This window comes from Tamandua tetradactyla, chromosome 1, assembly GCF_023851605.1.
Source record: "Tamandua tetradactyla isolate mTamTet1 chromosome 1, mTamTet1.pri, whole genome shotgun sequence".
NCBI lineage: Eukaryota > Metazoa > Chordata > Mammalia > Pilosa > Myrmecophagidae > Tamandua > Tamandua tetradactyla.
This window is the reverse complement of record NC_135327.1, coordinates 105,266,783-105,288,388: the sequence shown is the minus strand read 5'-3', so window position 1 is coordinate 105,288,388 and position 21,606 is coordinate 105,266,783. Positions and strand designations below refer to the sequence as shown.

The window sequence follows — 21,606 nt, the reverse complement described above, 5'->3', positions numbered from 1 at the left end:
TTCCCAACATAACTATGTTTTACGTTTCCTGCATAGTCAATAGCGGGAGACTACATACATAGATTTCCAGGGTGCTGACTCAGACCGGAAGTCTGGGTAGTGGGTAGCATTTTCAAACATTCCAATGATTCAGTGAATTGCCTTTAAATAGTTTATTACCATCTCTGTGCCTTAGAATCTTAAAAGAGAGGAGACAGAAAAAAACAGAGACAATGTCGAGTATTAGAAAGCACGGTGTACCAATCTGGTATGTTTCTAATTAGAGATTTTAAATGCAAGTAAAAAGCGTGTATTTAAAAAAAATCAGTGTAGAAGGACATGATTAAAAACTTTGGAGATACGTGTGTGGCATGAATTTTCAGGAATTTCATCTATTATTTATTTTAAAAAATCAGATGTGCTTTTATTACTGTCACAAACACGTCACCAATTTACTTTTGGGAATGCCCACTATCTATAATGGATGTAAATTTTTGATATGGCTGAATGGTTCTTAGAATATTGTGTTGTATATTAAGATACTCACCATTGGTTTCCAGGCCATACTAATTTATTTCATATTTTGAATACTCTTCAAATATGTTAATACTACTGAGGACTAAAATTAGGAAATAAAAGTCTCCTGTAATTCCATAATAATCTTGAATATGTGGGTGAATTTTCTCTAGAGTTCTTTTTTTTCCTATTTCATATATAAAATATGTAGAATTTTTACAAAATTGAATTCAAATTAAATGTGCAATCTTCTAAAGTGTTTTTTTAGTTTACATTTTAGCATTTTTCCATGATCCTGAACATTCTTTGAAAATATTGGTAACTATGAATTTACATACGTACAGGCCATGATGTGGTAATTTTCCTATCATTTAATGTGTTGTTTGTTCCCTCTTCTTTTCTCCTTCTCTATAATTTTTTATTCTATCATAAACAATGCTGAGATGAACATCTCTGTGCCTGCTGCTTTCTTTAAGGCACATCTGTTGTGAAGTTAATGGATTGTACTACAGCTACTTTTTAAAGGCTCTTACCCTGATAATGGCCAAATTGCTTTCCAGAAATATTTTAATAATTTTACACGCTCAGCAGTGGTCATTGAGCACCATTTTTATTGTGCCCTTTCCCACATTATGCTTAATAATTTTGCTAAGCTTTTTCAAATACATAGTTAGAAACAACATTAACAGTATGTTAATAATCCATTTAATTTTGATAAATATAATCCCTAGGTGTTTGGGGTTTAATGGTTTCCAAAGAAGCTCAAGTACATGCTACGGCCCCTCCTTTTTTGGATAGGTCTACCTGTGACATTCATCTGCAAGCACAAGCCAAGGGAAAGAAATTATCTGAAGAAGGAAGTTCAAATATAACAACTCCCACCTTGAACTGTGACTGTGTAAATGAGAAAAATTCACTAAATCTAAATTTCATTGTATGTCTGAAGTCTTCATATGGTACAGTTGAGAAGAAAATAATTTCTCAAAAACAACTAAAATGTCACAAAGCTGAAAATAAACTAGAAATGTGAAGTGAAGGATTATTATGTACTGGCATAGTAATTTATTGACAGGATTTTCTGTAGACAGCTAGAGATTGAAACCCTTAAATCCACAAGAAAATGTTCTGTTAAAAAATTTAATATTGACACTTTTCCCTATATTTATTCCATCTGCATGTTGAAGGGCACTAGCACATAAACACCTACTTCCCACTAGATTAAGGACATCTCTTGGATAACAGCTTTTTATTTCAAAATTATAATAGTTTAAAAAAAGAGAGATGTATTCTTTCAGTGCTGAGTCCTCTTCAGGGCAAATTAATTTTTTACTGACAGTGCGCAAACATGCCCTTTTTGAGAATTTTCTTTGAGGGCAAAAATTTAAATCTATCCCAATTTATACATAATTGAAACTATTAATCTCAATGCTTTCTAAGACCATAAGAGGCACATTTGACTTTCTTAAGCTTTAGCTCTCATAAAGACATGGAGAAATCGATTTTGTTCCATTGGCATATGAAGAACTGAATTAGTGCTTGTTGCTTAGTAATTCCTTTTATGTTCCTTATATGTAATTCCTTATATGTCACTTAAGTAATTCCTTAAATGCTATGAATTTACGATGGTTTAATTGCTGATGAAGCTAATGTGATTCATCCATTCTCTGGGCTGCAAGTAGAGTTATTTGCTCTGGCCACACCTTTTAAAATATAAAAGATTTAGGTTATAGTTTTCTTTCAATTCTGTAATTGCTATTTTACAGAACTAAATTCTTTCTAACTCCCATTTGTCTACCAGGAAGGGGATATATAACAGCCTCTTCCTTACATCTTTTTCAAGAATTTTCCAGAGAAGATCTCAATATTAATATTTAAATACTTTTAAATTGGCAAAATTGGAGAAAAGTATATAATTGGGGAATAGCCAAGTACCTTGGGTAGAATATCTGTTTAAGGGCATAATTCTCATGGACAATGTTATCACCAGGATAAGTGATGGGTCAGCTAATTGGAAGCCTTCAAGAAAGGAAAAATTCTCCTCTTTGGCAAGGTAACAGTTCTGAAAATTTGAGGATTTAGAGAGTAATTAGGAGGTCTGGATGATGCTTTACTGTAAAACTGAGAAAAAGGGAGAGAGGAGAAAGAAGAGAGTTTAAATCTTTGCCTTTCTGGGACATACAGAGAGCCTAATGGATGAGTGTGCCTTTTGTCTTAATTTTGTCTTAAAACCTTCTCACTACCCCCTGCAGAGTTTTTGTAGAAAGACTGGTGGAAATGGGATTGCTTTTCTAGGATCTGCCCAATAAGAGGAGATCAGAAGTTAGGCTGTCTATCACTTCTCAGCATCAGTAACAGTTTTTAGTCACCTCAAACCTTAGCTAGACTTACAGTTATGGTTTTAGAGGGACAGTATCGAGTTAACTAACTTTTGCTCTATCACAAAGCAACCTAAAACATAGCGGCATAAAGCAATAAAAAGGTATTTCTTATGAACATGGGCAGTTTCCTGGTCTAAGTTAGTTGGGCTGGGCCTGTATGGTCCAGTATGGACGTCACATGCCAGGGTCAGCTGGGGTGGCAGGGAATGCTGGGGCCTCTCTCCACATGGCCTCTGTCCTCTACGGAGCCAGCCCTACCATGCTCACATGGGTGGCACATGGATTGCCAGCAACCAGAAGGAAAAGCACTTTCCAAATATCTGCTTATGTCACATTTGCTGTTGTCCCATTGCTCAAAGCAAATGACATGGCCAAGCCCAGCGTCAGTGTGGGAGAGGAGGCCCAAGGACTGGCCTATGGGAAGGCATGATTCAGTGGTGGCCCTTACTGCTACATTATACCACCACCATCTCCCTAATTTCTGGCATCCATTTCAATTAAGACAAGTACAGGACCCAATTACAATTGTGATAGCTACATTTATGTTGCAGCAAAGTTCCTATTAGAATCAATGAACTTGAATATATAGAAGTTAACTTCTGAAAGGAGCCATGGTGCGATGTTTGATTTTTTGTCTTTAAGCTAGAAAAGGAAAAGAAAACTCTCTGAGATAATGAGAACTTTTCCCCATTTTGGTACATCATTCTGAGATTTTGAGATATTTAGAGGAATAATGAGTGCATGTGATTCACAAAACTGCCAAAGACATTTCTTAATTCTCTTATTTATCTCACAATTTTATCCTGTTATGCCATCTGTTTAAAAAATAATTTACTATTCACCTAATAATCTGAAACAAACCTGATTAGAATTTACATGTATTTTCAGATGAAGGCAGATTCTTAAGGATAAATTCTTCTGATTAGCAGCACTTAGATATATAATACATACACATATAAGGATGCATGTTTGGCCAGTATAAAATGCAATGCTGCTTTAAAACCGAATTTTTTAAAAACTCAAAATAATTAAAATAGTCTTCTCACCATCAGAAGTGGATGATATTTGCAGATAAAGGCATCTGTCAGTATCACACATAGGTCACGTGTAACATCAACAAGGCGTACCCTTTGGACATCGAAAGACATCCTGGATTTCCAGAGATCTGTGCAGTTTTGTCAGCATGACTTCCATAAATCCATCCAGAGAGAGGGTAGAATAAGGAGCATGGATGTTGGAGGCAGACTTGGGTTAAAATTCTGACTTTGTTATAATCATATAATTTACCATATAACCTTGAGCAATATCCTCCACTCTTCTGTGACCCCATATAGGGATGACGTGGAGCTAAGTGACGCAGAGCATGTAGGAAGTCTCTGCGAGTGTGAGCTGCTTCCCCTCCCTCTTTCACTCTTTTCTTGCTGTTTACTTACAATGCAGCTGAAACCTTTCCAGTAAGTTGCCCTTCAGGCACCCGCATGGGAGCGATGAAGGAGACCGAGCGTGGCTGTGGGTTGTCTGCGTGTCACTGGCCCACGCAGAGGATCCGGCTGCTGGCGCCGGGGCCCATCTCATCTGTCCAAGGTTGTTTTCTCTTCTCTCCCACTTTCCTGTCTGTTTTTTTCAAAAGTCTGCAAACTTTCGTTCCATACTGACACCCTGATGACTCTGCCGCCTGGTGCTTATTATTACTTCAAGGAAAAGAACCCAGGGGCCATAACGAGAACTTAAAACCCAAAAGCAGAAGCCCTGAGTGGGGTTTTGGATATACAGGTGCTTGCAGCGCCTCGAGAAGGTGGGCAGGCTGAAATGGCCAGAGTCAAGTCCGAGCAGCCTGCTCGGCTCTGCCCTGTCTCTGACTTACACTTGTGTTTTTGCTAAACATTAGACGGCTTAATTTGACTGTGGGCCAGAATAAAAAACACTTTAGGACAACCATAACGCCATCATGAGAGAACCCAGGGGCAAGCTAATTAGGAATAAAGAGGTGAGGCGGAGAGGGGGTGTGTCTGGGTAACTTCACAGGGTGAAGTCCACGCATGGGAGGTGGCAGCTCGGAAATCTGCAGAGTAACAAACCTGTCACAAACCAAGGACAACTCGACGGAACAATTAGAATTAACATTTTACTCTGACATTTATCAAAAGTCTCTGCCACATTTTACTCTCTGCAATGAAAACTCGGGTTTTGTCTCAGCATTTAGTAAGCTGTTGCCTAACGTGAAACATCCATTCGTAATGGTATGCACTTCCTGCTATAAGGATAAAGAAAAGTTACATCTTTTGAAATTCTCACATCCCACAGGGATCTTAACCTTATGCCATTCAAATGACAATTATGTATTTTAAAATCTGCACATACTAAATAAATCCTACAAGTATTCCATTTAAATGAGAAATGCTATAATAATTCTGTATTTATCTATTAAAAATATATCTATTGTATAACAGATAGTATGTTTCAATGACCTTTTCATAATCTGTTTCATTTTCATTTTTCCTAAAACTCTCCAAATCTAATCAAAGAAAACCATATTCTCTGATTATAATATCTAATCCTTCCTTAAAAAAAGAAACACTTTCTGATTTTCTAATATTCATTCTTTTTAAAACAACACTTTAAATATATTTAATTCTGAACAGCTCAGTCAAAACAACAAAAATGTAGTGTGATATTTTGCAAGCTATAGTATAATTGTATCACTGGTTCCTATTTCCATCAGATTGTCATAGTTATTCATAGATCAGAAAACTATTTCCTCAAATAATTAATTTAGCAATAAGGCCACTGGTGGATTTCTGAGTATGTAGACTAATAACTGACCTTTAAGAAGATAGCGATATTTTAGAATAAATCTAAGTTTGCATTTCTCTGTCTGAATCTCTTACCTACTCTTATACCTCTGGGGTATAAACTTCCTTGTTCCTAATTCTATCTTTTTAGTATTGTCTAGTTTATTTAAACAGTGGGCTAACGCATGAAACACTATATAATATTTACTAGGATTCCAAACTTGGGCAGTGGGGAAGAAAACAATGAAGAGAGATTACTGGACAGGTCTGGAAACAAAAAGGAAGAAAACTGTGATCTTTCTGTTCTTGAGTGTTGTATGTGCCCACTTCTTCCAGGCAGAAGGCAAGTGTGATCTGACTGGTCCCCCGTTGTCTCCGCTTTGTCCACCACACATTCAGTCCATTACTAACTTTAGCAGCATCCTTTTGTGTCTTTCCACAACCAGATCCTACACTAAGCCCTGACCTTGTCCTGCCTTGACTAATATGGCAGTGCTGGGCCCAGAGAGGAGGACCGAGAGAAAAACAGTATCAAACGAGCCCTTCACAACAAGAAGCATGCCTGCTATCACGCAAGTGCCTGCTGGTAGACCTTCTGGAGAGCCCAGGAATGTCCTTGCTGTAATGGGGACATCGTGGCACCTATGTGCTCTGCCTGGCCTGCCTACAAGATTTGACAAGATTTCAGTTGGCACACTCACAAAAAGGAGTCTTAGGTCCAAAGGCACAGCTCCGATGCTACTCGTGTGTGCTCACATACTTTTCCTCCAGGACTCTGTTGTCTCTGGAGGACTTGGGACCTTCCTTATCAAGAAATACGAGAAGTACCATGGGCTCTTCCTTACCTTTTGTGACTGCGAGATTCAGTGTTCTTCCATGTACTACATAAAGTCCTGACTGCGATCCATTCTCCTCTCAAAACTCTAAAATTTGCAGATCTGAAATCTCCTCAGCTGACTACATTGTCAGTGACTGCCACAATCTTGGGTCTGACATGCCATGCTTACCTAGATAGCCTATTCCTCTTAGTTACTTCCAAAATAGGACAAAAATAGGGTTTGGTGCAAGGATAAAATCAAGAATTTTCTCAAAATCTAAACTTGTAAGTGACTCTAATAACTGATGAGAAACTCAAAGTCTGCCTTTAAAGAGCTAAAAAACAGGAGAGCTATTCTCTTGCATATACACATTGGATAATAAACAAATTTAAACAACAACAACAATGTCCATATAGCCTACCTATGACTACTAGTTAAATAATAAATTATGATAGAGAGGGAAAGAATAAAATACCAATAGTCATCTGTTTTAAAAAGATTCCAACAGTATATAGGAAATGGAATTTTTATTGTTTTATGGATATGAAGAAGAAATAGTATTGATAAGGACCATCCAATAGAAATATAATGCAAGCCACAAATGTGAGTCACATATGTGATTTTTAATTTTCTAGTAGCCACATTAAAAAATTAAAATAAGCAAAAATTATATTTAATAATATATTTTATTTTGCTCAGTATATTTTAAATGTGTTACCCAATAGCTCTAGTATTATATCAGAATTCATAAAATAATCTGGTGAGATCCTATGTTTAAAGACATTAAGTGGGATTTTATTTATTTACTTTCTTAATTACATAGGCACGTGTAGGACTGCTAGATCCTCTGACATGCTACTTTCTGTTGTGGGCTACAAGCATGAGATAGAGCAGAGTTTCTCAGCCTTGACACTATTGATATTTCAAAATGCCATCCCAGATATTCTTTGTTGTTGGTGATTCCCCATTGTATTCTAGGACATTTAGCAGCATCCCAGCCTCAACCCTCTAAGTGCCATGGCAAACCAGCCCACACAACCAAAAATGTCTCTAGACATTGCCAAATGCCCCTGGGCTGGCAAACTTTCCCAGACTGAGAAACACCAAGGTACAATGAGGAACATCATTCCACCTATTTGCCCATATCTGCTTAACTGGGTCTTTGCCTTCTATTCCAGAGATTAACTGGGCACACATACATATGCTTATTGAAAAAAGCATAGTCTTAGAACTGTAGATGGTGTAAAGTCTTTCAATAGAGTAAAACACGAACACTTAGTTGCTAAAGTAATCCCATAGTTCAAAGGTATCCTCCCATTGAGGTCTGGGCAGACTTGTATCCTTAAAAGACCTAAGTACTGACCCATCTGTTGAAATTTCTTCCCAGTCTTTCCCACATGACTGGAAATCGCCCATCCCTCTTACCTTCTGTGCTAACTGGGTCTTTCATTCTTGTAGTAAAAGCCCTACCTCCTCTGTATATTCCATCCTTTTGCTTTTCTCTCTTTGAGCAGCCTTAGAATTTCCAAGTTGCCACAGCAATCTAAATATTCTATTTATAGCGCCAACATTCCATATGCATGTTGATTGCATGTCTGACCCATTTATGCCCTGAAAAACTGGAAGCCCCTTGAGATTAAGGACTGCACTGATTTTTAATACTTATCATGGTTCAAGGAAACTTGCTAGTAAAATAATATGTGCTCAATGTTTTGAGAATAAAAATTGAGTGCTTTAAAAAAAAAATGACCGGTGCTATTAATTTTTATTTGTTACTGGTTTTGCCTCCTATTTTGGTCCATTTATTTATTCGACATCTCCTATAGCAGGCTGGTTATGGGTACTGGACTGGTGCTGGCCAGAAGGGATGAATACACACTATATCCTTGCAAAGTTCACAGTCCAGGTGTTCTCAACCTGGGGCAGTTTTGGCACCAAGGAATATCTGGCAAAGTCTAGACACATTTTTGATAGTCTCAACTCAGGAATGAGGGTGGGGAATGATACTGTTACCTAGTGCATAGAGGCCAAGGATGCTACCGACATCCTGCAGTGCACAGGCCAGCCCCAGAAAGAATTATCTGGCCCCACAAGTCAACAGTACATAGGTTGCAAATCCCTGGAGAGAGTCAAGTCAGCCAACAGTTGAAATTGTAAGTGATGAATGATCAAGTTAGATATAGGATGCCATAAGAGCTTACAAAATGGACAGTAATTCAGAGTGTATGGCCAAGAGGCAGACAGGGCTTACCAGCAGAGTCTAGGCTGGGGACCCAAATGTGGAATTACAACATGAATGAGGAGGCACTGACTACCCTAGAAAGAAAGTGTGGAAAAAGCATTGTTGAGAGCTAGGGGTAGTGCTCCAGGGAAGCCAACTTTCAAAAGCCAACAGAGAAAGGAAAGCCTGCAAAGGGGCTGAAGGCGAGGAACCAGAAGTCTGGAGGACAGGGAGAGGATTTCATGGAAGTCAGAGGAGGAGACAGCTTCAAGAAGGAGAGACTCACTGAGGATATCAAGTACCTCAGGGAAGTTGAATGAAATAAACAGAGAAAAGCCTCTTTTAGCATTGGTAAAGAGGTCACTGGTAACTTTAATGAGAGAAATTTCAAGTGGTGGAAGTAGAAGATAGATTGTCTTAGGCTGACGTGAATGGGAGGAAAGAAAAAATACATATTTGCCTTCAAGAAGCATGTTTATGTTTACTTATGGAAAAGAAAAACTGAAAAGTCTAACAGTCTAATAAGAGGTATTTAAATTATTACAGATATAATACAATAATAAACAACCACTAACAGACACGTTTTTAAGAGTAAGGAAAAATAATCATAGTGACAAGACAATACAAACTCTTAGGGAGCATTATATCCATTTTTAATATGCAGAGGAAAACAAAATTTTAAAAGCAATATAAAATATTAGCGGTTGTCATCTCTGGGTGGTGGCATCTAAAGGACAATCATTATTTTCTTCTTTAAAAAAATCTTTGTTCTGTAAATATTCTAAAATGAGCATGTATTATTTGTTTAAATCAGGAGAAAACTTTTTTTAAGAAGTCTGGCTAAGAAAGAAAGAGAAAGTTTTGGCAATAACTTGAAGTGAAGACAGGCAGGGGAAAGGAGTATGCGTGTGTGTGTGTGTGTGTGTGTGTGTGTGTGTGTTTAAGTTGGAAGCAACCAAGCCTTTTCTGTATGGAGAGAGAGAGAGAGAGAGAGAGAGAGAGAGAGAGAGAGAGAGAGAGAGAGATTGAGAGAGAGCATGCACGCAAGTGCTCAGAGCCAAGCTGCAGATACAGGAGGAGCACGGATGATGGATGGAGCATGTCCCTGAGGAGCGGGAGGGGATGGAATCCAGATCACAGGTGGTGGGATTAGCTTTAGCTAAGAGGAGAGACATTGCTTCAACTGAAAAATGAGGAAGAGAGGTAAGGATGGATGTGGGTGCTGATAAGAGTGTAGAGAAGGGGGCAGGAAGTTGAGGGAGTTGCTGTCTGTTGGCCTCTACTTCCTTTGTGAAGTGGAAGGTGAGGTCGTTTGCTGAGTGGGGTCAAGGGTTTACAGAGAACGATGGAAAAGTGGAAGGACTGCTGATGGGAACGAGGGAGAAGGGGGCTTGGTGCACACAGCAGATTGCCCTGTGCCTTGAGTGGGCAGCTGGGACTGGACACTGATTTTTCATGATGGGCACCTATTTGTGTGACCATGTATGTGGCTTGCTCTAGCAGCGCTCTGCAACTGTAATTTAAAAAAGAGAAAACAAATAGTAAGGTTGATCATAAGGTTGCAGATTTTTGAGGTGGGAGGCTGCAGAAACACTACTGTTTGTGTGCCTGAAGTGAGAAACAATGGAGTTTATGCTGGCGGCGGACAGAAATAAAACAGGAAGAGGAGGTAGTGAGAGAATGTGAATAACGAGAGATTTTGGCAAAGGATGGGGAATTGGGAGATAAGATTCTAGGGCTGAAAGGATGCTAGGTGGAGGGAAGAAGAGTAGCTTCCATGGATGTTCCCAAATATACAGTCACTGGACCGTGGAAAACCAACTCCTGGGATAGGTGGAACGCAGGAACACCCCCCAAACAACAAACAAGCAAGCAAACAATAAAAACTCTCTCCTTCTCTTTGTCTCTTCATATGTACACATGTACACTCTCACATTAAGTATCTAAATCATTGAAATATTTTTGGAAAATAACAGACATGTTAAACAGAATCCCACGCAGATAAACTGAACCCTGGACCTTGTTTCAGTTCAGGTCAATTTCCCATTATTAAACTTAGTTTTCTCATTGGAAAATGGCTTAAATAGTTAAATGATATATATTTAACAAGGTTTTTTTAAAGAATTATATTATAATTTTTAAATAAATGACAAAGTTTTGAAAACCACAAATATTATAAATTAATACACTCATTCCACAATATTTAACACACACTTGGCTATGCTTCAGTCTATGACTGAGAAATCTAATGGTGTGCAAAACAGATATGCTTTCCTCCTTCATAGGTTTAAAATCTAATGGGGAAATTTAAGGGATTATCATGCAAGTAAGAAGGCCCCTTCCTTGCCTTATGAGTCTATTTCCCATCCCTCCCCAGTCTTAAGTCAGGATTCTGCAATGGCCCTTCTAAAACAACACTGGGTCCTGAGAGATGTCAGGGAAGAAAGAGTTTGAGTACTTGTAATCACAATTTATTAATACTTCACCTTATGTTATTTTATATCTATTTAATTATTCTAAATCTTGAATGCAGGTTTTTAAGCTCACTTCCAAACCACTGTTTGCATATGCTAATATCATACATGCACACCCATATACATATGTTTTTATATATGAATACACACATGCATATTATATTATATGTATACACACACGTACATATTCTAATAGGAAAAAAACTCATTTTTAATCAAAGTCTAAAAGGGATTAAATATTCAGAATATTAGCCCATCAGCAATCAGAATATTTGGGAGAATGTCTATGTTGATATGAATGTTCATTTAACAGAGGGTGGGCATTCATAGTTAGAAATTGAAAGTATATCAAATACGCTTTGATTAGCTAAGCAAAGTGAGAAACTATGTGCTATGCCAATAACAAAGAAAGCAATCCAACTTAAAACAACAACAAAAAGCACGTGGAATAGAAGGATAAAGTCAATGGGGTACTTTTAATTGTTCTACTATTCAGCAGCAAAGACTGGGCACTTATGTATGCATGTATATAAAGATGAATTTTAAAGTAACAATTGCAAATTATATACATTTCAAAATGGAATACAAATAGGCCTCCCTAACATTTACTCATAATTTGAATACTCTGCAGCCATAGTATTAATAGTTAATATGTTGTGAGTACCTAACATGTGCCTTGTGCTGTGCTAAATATATTAAGTAGATCATCTCATTTAATTTTGATAAAAATAACAATGTACTAGTTACTGTTATTCAAAATTTACAAATTAAAAAAAAATGGGACAGCTGAGGCTTCGACAAGTCACTTGCCTGTGCTGCACAGCTGGTGAGTGATGAATGGAAAGTGGTCCCATTTCAGAGCTCATGTTCTTCATCATGGTGCCCACTGTCTCCCCAAGTAGAAAGAACCTCTTTCCAAATCATCGAATCCTGTTGGCTCTACCTGTTAATCTGCCCATGTGACTGGCTAGTGGTCACAGATATGGTCACGTTAGTCTCAATCACCTGTATTCTCCTGTCATGATAGTCACTAACACAGTGACTCTAGAGCAAGAGCCTGAGTCACTGTCTCTCAAGCACTTCTGTGCATTCCTTAGGGGATTCCTGTGCACATTCATGAACTGTGCTCTTTTGGAAGCCACCATCTCCTGCCCATGATCTGCCACATCTGCTCCTATATCCCACACTTTGTTTGCTGCCTCCAGGATTTCAAATACTTAAATTCCTCAGAGAGACACTGAGTTATTCCTCAGTGTCATCTCTCATTTTCCACCAGAAATGAGAAAAATTCCCTCCTTCAAACGTTGTGTCTGAGTTTGCCAAGAGGTCCCCAAAAACATTGCTCATGCCTGAAATCTCATATAAAAACAGCTCTTTCATTTTTTTCTGAAGGCCTGATCTGGAGTTCACAGAACCATTCAATGGGGCCAAACACATGGCAGACTTTTTTTGCTATTCTCCATTCCCATATTTTCCCATCTCTTGACTTCTTACCAGAATGCCTCCTTTCTCCTTCAGATAATATCACAAACACAAACCAAACGCTTATCAAACAATGCAAATATACAACGCATGTAGAGGGCCAGTGGCAGGATGAAGGGTGTGTGGCTGACCCGCAGGTAATGCCTCCCCCAGCTCTGCCCACTACCAGCCTTTGACTCCCAACTCAACGAACCTCAAGCACCCCTACGTCCTCTTTAAATGCCAATATAATCATGCTTCTCCCACTTCTTAAAACAGATTCATGATTCCTTTTGTCTTCAGGATTGTGGTAGGTTGAGTTACACATTCCAGAAAAAAGCAAGTTCTTACTCTTAAGTCTTTGGGTAAAAACCCATTGCAAACAGGACCTCCTGAAGATGTTATTTTCAGTTACGGTATGGCACCATAGAACCAGGAAGCCTTGAAGCTGTTAACGGAGGCTTTATACAGAAAGAAAGCCACGAGAGGAGCCAGCTGCAGGGGAGGAGCCAGAGCCAGTAGGCAACAGAACCGGAAGAGAAAGGGGAGGAGATGTCACGTGATAGGAGCATGAGCTTGGCAGCAGGAAGTCTCCCTACTCCACGAGGAAGCAGGCTCTCTAGCCATTGGCGTGATGTCAGTTTCTGGCTTCTGAAATCGTGAGCCAATAAATTCCTGTTCTTTAAGCTAACAAATTATGTGGTATTTTACATAGCCTAGAAAACGAAGTCAAAAGCAAATATAAATAGTTAACATAGTCTTCCATTAACTGCGCACTTAACGGGTTTCTTCTTTATCGCTTTCAACAGCCTCCTCCACAAACCTTACTTCACATGCCACCCTTTAGGCAAGGACTGGGCTGTGCAGTGTGAAATCAGCTTATGGGCAAATAGCAGCCCGTTGAACTACTGTAAAATACCTGCTCTGCTAGTTTTACTGTGATGCCTGTTTAGAAATAACTACGCTCCTAAAAGAATGGTTTAAAATCACCAGGTATAACCAGTAACAAGCTTACTTGCCATCTCAGAATGGTAATTCTTTGTGCCTTTATTCACACTGGAAAATTTGATTTTTTTTTTCTAACTGAGGAACTAAAAAGATGAAAACTAAGACCAGTAAACTCTTAAGTATTGACAACTCATGAATATTTTACCAATCAAATATAGTTCATTTTATTGATAATTGATTATAATCTCAACATTTTATTTATAATTTTTTTTTATATTTTCAGGTTCATATTAAAATATAATGTAGTTTTCAGTAGCAGTAGTAAAAATTGTATTTAATATTTTTTCAGGGACAGAAAACTTAAATATTCATACAAAGCAGGAATTATTTTAAGCAGGAATTATTTTAGTAGGTGAACTCTGTCTTTGCTGATTCTGTTTAAAATGAAATCTGTTATACTAAAACCATATAATATCAAACAAGATCATAAACTAAATTGTTAAGCATTGTCTAATTATATTAGCCATTTGTTCTTTGTGGATATTTTAAGGTTCTTTGATAATACTATGCTATAGCTTTATCGCTTTTTGAATTTTTATAAAGAAACCTGTTTTACTTTTATGAAGCTCAGCATGGGAAAATACAGGTCAATAAACATTTTAAATGCAATAAATTGTGACAAATGAAACAGTCTTGGAGAAGATAAAATCATTGAAGATCTGGTAAAACGAGAAAACTGGGACAACTTTTGGAATTGTGAAACATGATCATTTAGATTTTAAGTTTATGAAAACACCAAATATTTTAAAATGTATTATGTTACATTCATCCTAGCAAATACAACATAGTGTTATCATTATAGGCCTGATTTTTGAGGAAACGGTGATTTCCAGCTCCTACCAACCATGGCAGGTGTTTGTTACATTCACCTTTTCTTTTAAAAGGTGCTAAGGATTGGTCTGTGTGCTTCCTCAAACGTGCATTCACACAACCAATTGGATATGGAGACTGGTGGTGATATATCATGGTGGAATCACCTATTGATTTTAGGAAGATGCTTTTTTGGGCTGAATGGTGAGAGTATAAATTGGACTGCCTGATTCAACAAGAGCTCTGATCTTGCTCACTTGATCAAACTTGTGATGTGCTTTGAACCCATAGGTTTTAAAAAACCTGTTGATAACATAATATCATTATGTTAATGATATAATATCATAACTGATATATTAACAGAGAAATCATAAAGTTATAAGTGGGATTTTATTATGGCCGTTTTATGCATTTTTTTTTCTTTGAGCTGTGCTTTATAATATTTTTCTTTAAAATTAAAGACCCCAGAAAAACCCATAGATGCACATACTCAAGCATTTCAGAGGCTTAATATCCGCTAGAATATGTCCACAGATTCCAGACCAATAACACCAATTCAAGATAAATTCATGAAGTCCATGTGTCTTAAAAGCAATGATTTATATTGCGTACCATTTCTCTCAGAATGATTTGTTTTGTATCTGGACTCTAATTATGAAAGGGGAGGAATAAAGGAAATGCTCGAGAGAGTCATCATACTTAAACAAAACCTCTTTTCCCCCCTTTCTCTTCAGGCTATTATTTCTAGATCAGAGCTTTATTGTTTATCCTGACCTCTTTATTGGCTAATAACAAGACAGAGGATGCTTGTCTAGGCCATTGCACAATTTCATTTTCCTCTGGGTTGTTATGTAATTAAAATAATTTCAGTCTTCTTTCTTGAACATTTTTTCTATAAACAATTATACAAAAGCAAATCCTGAAAAACAAATAAAGGAACAAAAATATAACTTGTTTTCTTTGCTTTTTTATATTGTGAAAGAAATTGCTCATTGAGGGCTATTTATTTCACTTAAGATTTAAATGCGTTTACTTTTGTATTCTTTATTGGAGTAAATCTACATTAGCTTAAAAAGTGCTTTTTTCAAGAGTGCTTGAGAGTGGCAGGATCTTTCACATTTCTAAAGCAACCACTGTTTCACATATAACAGGTCGTGCAACCAAATTAGTAACGTATTTTTCCGTGGTACCTTTACATCGGAAGATATCCATAAGTGTACCAGAAACTATTTACATACTCTGTATAGTAGGATGTAACTTTTGCCAACCTTCCACCATGTTGAGAACCAGGGTTAAATAGAGCCAGCTGACAATAGGTTAGTGGCAATATCAGAATAAACCTCTAAACCTCAATCCAGAGTCATTACTTGATTAAACACCACAGAAACTCCCGCGGTGCACATACATGAACAGTGGTCACACTGGGAGCCAATTTGCTCTGATTCTGCTAATGATGCTTTAGCTGAAAACTTTGTAATGTTCATCCATCCACTGCCCTGCCTTGAGAGGTATGGAATATATTGAGTATCTTGTGTTTATGGGTTCTTTGTGGTTTGAAAAGGAGGACAATATTTTATATACAAATTTTACCTTTCATTGTTGACCTGACATGGGGGCAATATTTCATCTCCCCTAAGAATGACCATCTACCAGATGGGGCCGTTGTTTGCTTCTGGAAGGAAGGCTGGTGAAGAATTAGTGCTTCCTTTTTCTGGTGAGCACAAACATGTTAATTCAGTTCCCCCTGTGAATGTGTGCTACACTTGCATATTATAATTCAAAATGCTACCCTTCTCTGTGGGGTAGGAAGACATAATAAACATCCTTAAATATTTATAAAAGGCATCCTTTACTTTATCAAGTTTTTATTCAATACTGAAGAGCAGTTCACTTTCTAACTTTTCTGCATTGGTATACAGTTTTACTGATCACAAGCAGTAAAAAATATTTTAGCGTGTACTTAAATGTATAATTATATGAATATATAAACAAATATATAGCGTATATGCTTATAAATTATATAAATGCACCACTATGTCAACATCTTATATATTGCAAAATAGACATAAAAATAGATGCTGTGAAAGGTGAGATGAAAATGAAAAAACAATATTGTAAAATTTTATTTTAAGAGTTAATGGGATAGAATTCATTATACTGTGAGGAAATATGCCATTTTTTGCACCTTTTTTATTAGAGAAGTTGTAGGTATGCAAAAAATCATTTGCACATACCCTGCCTCATACACACAGTTTTTCTTATTAACACTTGTCATTAGTGTGGTAACTTTGTTAGAGTTAATAAAATGATATTATTTGTAATTATACTGTTAACATAGTCCATAGTTTGTATCAAAGTTTTTTTTGCTGGTGAGCACAAACTATAGAGTTGTATACAGCTCTGTGGTTTTTAAAAATTTTAGTCTGGTAACATATATATATACAATCTAAAATTTTCCATTTTAACCACATTCATGTATCTAATTTAGTGGTATTAATTACATTCACAAAGTTGTGCTACCATGACCACTATCCATTACCAAAATCTTTCCATCACCTCAAACAGAAACTCTACCAATCAAACAATAACTCCCCATTCCATGCCCTCACCTCATCCTCTGATAACCTGTATTCTATACTCTGATTATGAGTTTGCATTTTCTAATTATTTCATATAGGTGAGATCATACAATATTTTTGTGTGTGTGCCTGTTTTATATGCTTCAAGATGATGTCTTCGAGGTCCATCTATACTGTTAAATGTGTCAGAACTTCATTCCTTTGTATGAATGAGTAATATTCCATTGTGTGTATACACCACATTTTGTTTATCCACTCATTTGTTAGTGCACCCTTGGGTTGTTTCCATCTTTTGGCGATTGTGAATAGTGCCACTCTGAGCATCAGTGTGCAAATATCTGTTTGTGATTGGTTTCAATTTTTTGGAAACTGTGTGGGATTGTCAGGTTATATGGTAATTCTATACTTAGCTTTCTGAGGAACTGCCAAACTATTTCCCACAGAGGTATCTGCACCATTTGACATTCCTACCGAACATGAATGAGTGTTCCTCTACATCCTCTCCAAACACTCTTTATTTTCCTTTTTTTTTTTTTTTTATGGCAGCCATTTGAATGGCATGATATGGTATATTATGGTTTTGATTTGCATCTCCCTAATTGGGTTGTTTGTGTTTTTGTTGTTGAGTTTGAAGGATTTATTTTTATACCCTGGATATTAAACCCTTATCAGCCTGCCTTCCATGCAGGAGACCTGGGTTCAATTCCCGGACCATGCACCCAAAAAAAAAAAGAAACCCTTATCAAATATGTGGTTTCCAAATATATTCTCCCAGTCTGTAAAACTTTAATTTTTACTCCATGATTAAGACCTTTGATGCTCAAAAGTTTTTAATTTTAATGAAATCACATTTATCTATTTTTTTAATTTTGTTGTTCATGCCTTTGGTATAAAACTTGAGAATCCATTGCCTAATACAAGTCCTTAAGATGCTTCACTTTGCTTTCTTCTAGGAGTTTTATAGATTTAGCTCTTATATTTATGTCTTTGAACCATTCTGAGTTACTTTTTAATTTTTGTGTATGGAATAAGGTAGGTATCTACCTTCATTTTTTTTGCATATGGATAACCAGTTTTCCAGCACCAGTTGTTGAAGAGACCATTTTTCCCCATAGAGGAGTCTTGGCACCCTTGACAAAAATTAATTGGCCGGAGATGTGAGGGTTTGTTTCCAAATTCTCAGTTTAATTCCATTGGTCTATGTGTCTGTCCTTGTGCCAATGCCGTGCTGTTTTGACTATGATAACTTGTAATAAGCTTTAAAATCAGAATATTAAGACTGCCAACTTTGTTCTTCTTTTTCAAAATCATTTTGGCTCTTTGGGGCTCATTATCCTTCATAAAGATGTGATGATTGGCTTTTCAGTTTCTGCGAAGAAGGTAGCTAGAATTTTGATTGAAATAGCATGGAATCTGTAAATTGCTTTTGGGTAGAATTGACATTTTAACAAATTTAGTCTTCTAATCTGTGAATTCAGAATGTCCTTCTATTTATTTATGTTCCTTGATTACTTTGAGCAATGTTTTGTAGTTTTCCACGTATGAGTCCCTTACATACTTAGTTAAATTTACACCTAGATACTTGATTTTTAATTGCTATTGTAAATGGAATTTTTCTTGATTTCCTCTTCAGAGTATTCATTCCTAGTATATAAAAAGTACTGATTTAGGAATGTTGTTCTAGTATCCTGCCATTTTTTCTAAATGTATTAGTTCTAGTAGCTTTGCTAGGGATTTTACAGAATTTTCTAAATATAGGATCATGTTATATGCAAATAGAGAAGATTTTACTTCTTTCTTTCCAATTTGGATACTTTTTTTTTCCTTGCCTAATTGTTTTAGCTAGAACTTCCAGTACAAGGTTGAATAACAGTGGGGATGGTAGGCATCCTTATCGTGTTCTTATCTTAGGGGGTTATTCAGTCTTCACCATTTGATTATGATGTTAGCTGTGGGTTTTTCATAAATGCCCTTTATCATGTTGAGGAAATTTCCCTCTATTGCTTTTTTTCTGAGTTTTATAAATCAAGGAAAGGTGCTGGACTTTTTCAAATGCCTTTTCTGTCTCAGTTGAGATGATCATGTGTTTTGTCTTTCTTCATTCTATTAATGTGGTGTATTCATTAATTAATCTTCTTTTGTTGAACTGCCCTTACCTATCTGGTGTAAATCTTGCTTAATCATGGTGTATAATTCTTTTTTTTTTTTTTTTTTTTTTAAAGGAAAGACAGAGAGAAGGAAGGAAGGATAGAAGGAAGGAAGGAAGGAAGAAAGGGAAACATTTTTAAACATTTTCTTGTTTTATTGTATTCTGTTTCTCCGTTTTTGTTACATGGGCTGGGGCCGGGAATCGAACCGAGGTCCTCCGGCATAGCAGGCAAGCACTTTGCCCGCTGAGCCACCGCGGCCCGCCCCCATGGTGTATAATTCTTTTAATGTGATATTGGATGCAGTTTACTAATATTTCCTTGAGGATTTTTTGCATCTATACTCATAAGGACTAATGGGTTGTGATTTTTTTTACTTGTGTTATCATTATCAGGATTTGGTATCAGGGTGATATTAGCCTTGTAGAATGCATTAGGACATATTCCTTCCACTTCACTTTTTTAAGGAGTCTGAGCAGAATTGATGTCAAATTCACCAGTGAAGCCATCTGGTCCTGAGCTTTTCTTTTTCTTTGGGAGGCTTTTTGATCCTTGATTCAATCTCCTTACTTACTATTGATCTATTGAAATCTTTTTCTTCTTCAAGTTGTGAAGGTAATTTGTATATTTCTGGGAATTTGTACATTTCATCTAAGTTATCTAAATTTGGGGTGTAGAATTGTTCATAGTATCCTCTTACACTCCTTTTTATTTTGGGGTGTCAGCAGTAATACCCACTTCCCCTGCCTTTTATTTCTAATTTTAGTTATTTGTGACCTCTTTTTTTCTTTGTCAGCCTAGCTAAAGGTTTGTCAATTTTATCAGTCTTTTCAAAGAACCAGCTTCTACTTTTGTTGATTTTCTGTTTCTTTATTCTCAATTGCATGACCTATGCTCTATCTTTTTTTCGCTCCTTTTGATTGATTTAGGTTTAGTTTGCCCTCCTTTTTTATTTCCCTTAATTATGAGGTGAAGTCTCTGGTTTGAGATCTTTCTTCTTTTTTAAAGTAGGCCTAACTAGGCATACATTTACCCCTTAGCATTGTCTTTGCTGCACCCATAAATTTTGGTTTGTTGTGTTTACATTTTCCTTTGCCTCGGCATATTTCCTAATTTCTCTTGTGATTTCTTATTTGACCCATTTGCTTAACAGCACATTGTCTAATTTCCACATTTGTGAATTTTCCAGTTACCACTCTGTTACTGGTTTCTAGCATCATTCCATTGTGGTGTGAGAAAAATAAGTAGTATGATTTCAATGTTTTTAATTTTATTGAGACTTGCTTTGTTAGCTAATGTGGTTTATTATGGAGAATGACCCACACGCACTGGAGGAAATGTATATTCGGCTACTGTTGGGTGAAGAGCTCTTTATATGTCTGTCAGGTCTTATTGGTTTAACATACCATTCAAGTCTTATAATTCCTTATTGATCTTTTGTCTAAATGTTCTGTCCATTATAGAGAGTGGTTTATCGAGGTCTCCTACTATTAATGTAGAACTGTTTCACCCTTCAGATTTGTCAATATTTGCTTCATATATTTTTGGAGCTCTGCTGTTAGATGCATATATATTTACAATTGATATATTTTCTTGTTGAATTGACCCATTTATAAATATACTGTGCTCTTCATTTGTCTCTTATTTGAATTTTGAATTAATGTCTTTTATCAAATAGCAATAGTATGGCCATCCAGCTCTTTTAGTTACTATTTGCATGGAATACTATTTACATGGAATATTTTTTCCAGTCTTTCACTGCCAGTCTGTGTGTGTCTTTGAATTTAAGGTGTGTCCCTTATAGAGAGTATAGTTGGGTCGTGCTTTTTTCTCTTTTCTGTCCATTTCTCCCTTTTACTGGAGAGTTTAATCCATTTGCAGTAACTACTAATAATGCAGGACTTTCACCTGCCATTTTGCTGTTTGGCCTTTTGTTTTGTTAAGTTTTGTACCATGCTTGTCCCTCATTTCTTCCATTAAAGCCTACTTTCATTTTTTTTTTTTTTTGGTGGGGGGAGTGGATGGTCTGGGATATTAACCCGGGTCTCCTGCATAAAAGGTGAGCATTCTACCTTTGAACCACCCATGCACCCTACTTTCATATTTTTTTTAAATTTTTTTGTTATATGCCATTTTGTGTCCCTTCTCATTTCTTTCTGTATATACTTTCCAGTTATTTTCTTTATGGTAACCATGAGGTTTAAATTCAACATCCTAAAGCTATAACAATTGCATTTGATTTGATATCATCTTAACTTCACTAGCATATACAAGCCCTGTTCCCATATCCTCCCATTCCCCCATCTTTTTGCTTTACTTTTTATAAATTATATCTTTATGCATTGTGTATGCAAAATGAGAAGTTTATCATTCCTGTTATGCATTTTCATTTTAGAACATGTAAGAAGTGAAAAGTAGTATTC

The 21,606-nt window shown here is 36.6% G+C and overlaps 1 protein-coding gene and 1 long non-coding RNA gene across 17 annotated transcripts in view; one reads left to right on the top strand and one right to left on the bottom strand.

The window, feature by feature from the left end:
* The window catches only part of LOC143651486 (uncharacterized), a 57,353-nt gene extending 49,343 nt beyond the window's left edge, over positions 1-8,010 (bottom strand). For all 6 annotated transcript variants that reach the window (XR_013159978.1, XR_013159975.1, XR_013159992.1 and 3 more), the window contains exon 1: positions 7,909-8,010. This is a non-coding gene — a long non-coding RNA (uncharacterized LOC143651486). The remainder of the gene's footprint in view (positions 1-7,908) is intronic.
* HDAC9 (histone deacetylase 9) overlaps positions 1-21,606 on the top strand; it is a 970,134-nt gene that overhangs the window by 680,652 nt on the left and 267,876 nt on the right. The window lies entirely within an intron of this gene.